The sequence below is a fragment of the Triticum aestivum genome, chromosome 7B (assembly GCF_018294505.1).
Source record: "Triticum aestivum cultivar Chinese Spring chromosome 7B, IWGSC CS RefSeq v2.1, whole genome shotgun sequence".
Taxonomy (NCBI): Eukaryota; Viridiplantae; Streptophyta; class Magnoliopsida; order Poales; family Poaceae; genus Triticum; species Triticum aestivum.
The window spans coordinates 170,531,095-170,535,101 of NC_057813.1; positions in this window are offsets into that span (position 1 = coordinate 170,531,095).

A 4,007-nucleotide genomic window follows, 5' to 3' on the forward strand; every position below is an offset into this window, starting at 1 on the left:
ACGTTCTAGGTAGGTATCCATGCCACGGAGAAACACTGCACCTCTGCCCTCTCAAATTCCAGTAGGCCAGCCGCCCTGTATCTTTGATGTGGGCAAACACAAATTCGATGGCACTCTTTATCGACCGCGCAGCCACACACTTCATCCATGTTTTCACTTCTATCGATATCTCATGTCCATGACTCCATTTCACACACATTGCATATGTTATGTTTTCCTGTTTGAGATATCATCAACACATTGCCTCTGTTTTGCACAAACCATCTCTCTCACACCCACCCACGTACGTACCTGCACCTAAAGAAGAAGTGCACACAGGACGCAGATACTCACATCTCGTTCCCGGCCACACCCGCGCGGGTACATGGTGGAGTTCGTTTCTGTACGAAAAGGCAGCCCACGTGATAATTTGACGCGTGTAGCGGTTGTTTACTCAAAGGAGGGTCGGGTACCACGCCTAGATGGAACAAAGTTCGACTTGACGCGTTAGTATTAAATAAAGTTATATATTCCTCAATGGCACGCACAGAATATAAAACGATTGCCGTGGGGAAAATGGAAAAATGGGGTTGTCTCTCGTCACACCATCTCACACAAGGCGGTCGTGGCCTCTCTCTCTCTTAGCGTTGGTCAGTGATCCGGCTGCATCCGATCCACCGGCGGAAAGGGAGGATGTGCATCGTCTCTCCGTTCGACGGTGTTGAGGCAGCATGTCCCAATCTGCGGTACCCGTCGTTCTCTCTGACCAAGCTCCGGCGTGGTAGGGCCTTCGCCACTTGCTCGCTGCCGCAGTATGGGCAGATCCCGGCCGCCGGCGCCCTCCTAGTAACATCCCGACAACCCTCAGGTATAGCTTCCTTCGGCCTTGCTCCACTACCCATCTTCCCATGTTGCTGCATGTGGATTTTCTTTAGTTGTTTGCTTAAATTGTATCTCGGTCGGCGTACTTTCCATCTTGCAATCTCGTCCTCAAACCATTTTTGATAAACCACCATGTGCTATCTTTCCCTTATTACATCGAATATGCTTCTTTTTTGTCAACGTATGTGTCTTCAACTCATGTTATTGGGTAGTAATTGTTTCCTTTCGACCTCCTTTTGCAAACAGGGCTATCCATTTTCACCTCGTTGCTATCGCGACCTTTTGGTGAACTGCACAAATCACTTTTTTCTTAAGAGTGTTTTGTGCAATTCCGCCAAAATGTCGCACGGGCAACATTTTTACATTTTTGTGGGACTGCATAAAGGGAGATTGATTTTGCTATCCTCCTCATCCAACTCCGTGCCTAATCTTCTGCAACAAGAAGTTAGGCCTAAAGAGAGATCATAGAGGTGATCGGCTTCTATTTATGTGTGTTATGTTTCATCATCTAGTTCCACTATTATTGTAATCACACTGACTGGATATCTTTGCAAACAGGGATGGTCCGCTTGATTTTAGTGGAGCTGCACAAAATGATCAGATTGTGGTGTCCTCCATACACCTCTTTTTTGGCTACAGAGCTGGGTGAAACTAGCTGCCAAGCAATGAACACTGTGCCAAGGAAATGGAGCCATGCCTATGAACATCATCAATCAATTATATTGTTTTCTTTATTTGTACACCTCACAACTTTGTCTTCAGTTGTGATGTGAATATTGGCGCTGATCTGCGAACCATTGAGATGCATTAGCCATGGTAGCCATGGTAGTTTCATTTGTATTTGATGGAATGTTGTAACGAGATAATCTTGAGGCAAGACACATGAATCCTAAGTTGAAACCTTTTTTTTCATGCGGGAACCAAAGTTGAAACCTTCATAGCATCACAGTACAATTTCATTAATATTATGCATACATATAAACAAATCCTAAAGGATTGATAGCAATGCCAGAAACAATTCAACTTCGTTTCGCCGACATGTTGGACATCCATCATCCGGCTCCACCTGCCATGCAGCAATATTGAGTGCACAACACAAATTTAGGGAAAGATTCACCCGGGGCGTTGCGCCGCAGTAGTAATGACTAGTGAGCAGTCAAATCACAGAGCCCCACCTTCGCCACAGTAAGTTGCTCGGACGAAGCAACCATCATTTCTTTGTTCCTTGAATCCACTGGTACTCACATATTCCCACAGTAATAAGTTGCTCGGGCGAATCAACCATCACTATATCCTCTCACGTGTGATGACCACATGAGCTATCCATTCAGATTGTATGTTAAAAAAATAAAGGTCGATAACTAATGCGGCAAACTTTCAAAAAAATGCAGCACCTCGGGCCAACTCGGCCAGATCGCATTTTGCACAAGAAATTACACACCACGTTTCGTTGACATGTGGTCCCGTTCCAACATATCAGTGAGACGACGGCGAGTCCTTTTCTACTAGTATTTCCGAACGGACGTGTAGGCCGGGGCACCTCTTTGTGTACCATGGAAAATTGGCCGTCCACCGACTCTTTGCCTTTCCCTCTCGATTTGGAACTGTTGTCGCACGCTCTTCCTCTCCCTCCTCCATTTGCCTTCAGCCCTTCACCCTTCCTTCTGCCATTGTTTGATCGTCTTCTCCATGGAGGGAACAGGCCGGAAACGACCCCGTTATTCTTGCCCCGATCTGAAAGATGACGTGGTGGAGGAACTCGTTGATCGGTGTGACATCATCACCTCGGCTAGCATGGCAGGTTCATTCAAGACCATTCTCGACTCAACTAATAACATCATTAAAAGGAACCCAAGGGTCAAGGAGCAGTTTGATCTCCCCTATCTTCTTCGCCGTGACCCTGATGACTGGCGCGGGGACGACGGAGGCCTCGCCTTGTGCAAGTTGATGTCGCTTGATAATGATACGTATGATGTTGAGATGCCATCGCTTGAGGGCAAGGATTGGGTAGGCGCAAATGGAGATTGGGTTGTTTATATTGGGTACAACTGCGAGTGCGAACTTGTGAATGTGTACACTCGTCACCAGGTTCCACTTTAAAAAAAACTCAGCAGACTGCCCAGAGGTTGAGCACATCGGTATTGTACGCATGTTCAAATACGATCATGGTGACTGTCTTCTACGGAAGATAGCAATTTGTCGAGTTCCCAACCGCTCTTGGAATTACAAGAACTATGAAGTTGTTGCTGTCTTCGACAAGCTTGTTGCCGTCCTTTGTGGTTCGACTCGATGGATATTCCTCAAAAATCAGTTTCTATACATGGATGTGTACTGTGATGCAATTCAATACGAGGGTCTTGTGTTTGCTTCCACCACTCATGGCACTGTTTTTGCATGGGATCCTTGTAGTTTCGGTATGTTTGTCTTCCACCGTAATTATAATTGTTTCATCCACATGCATGCGGGTTAGCAAGTTTCCCTTTACAAATTAACCTTCTTCTTGTGTTTCCAAGGTCCTATGAACATTCCACCACCTATACTTGAAATTTTTTATAACCAAGGGGGAGATGACGATGGTGATGATCACGAGCATGAGGACGAGCAGAACTTATATACTTAGTGGCACATGGCAACTAATTCCGATGGATCACCTCTTCTTGTCTGTATACGGTGCACTGAGTTTGTTACTACTGAGGGAGCACGTGTTGTCTCCCATGGTCGCACTCTCCGGACCTATTCCAACACTCGTTGCATGGTATTCAGGATGGATACTAGTGTGCTAGCGCCAACACCTTCTCCCTGGTACAAAATTGATAGTCTTGGATAAAACTCGCTCTTCCTTGGACAAAACTATCCGATGATGGTGAAAGGCGATCCAACTGCTGTTGACACAACGTTACTAGTACCATTTATGAGAAGCAACTATATCTATACCTCAGACATTTGGGTGGTTCCCTACCCTGGTACTGATATAGTAGGCCGCTTCAGCCTGGATGATCAGTCCTGCGTTGGTCTCGAGATTGACAATAGATGGCCCATCCCAGAGAATCACTTGTGGTTCAAACCAAGCGTTTCCAACGCCCAGGATTGGTTGAGTTGAAGTTCATTTCATTGCTTGTTATTTGTTGTGTGATGAAAACTTTAGT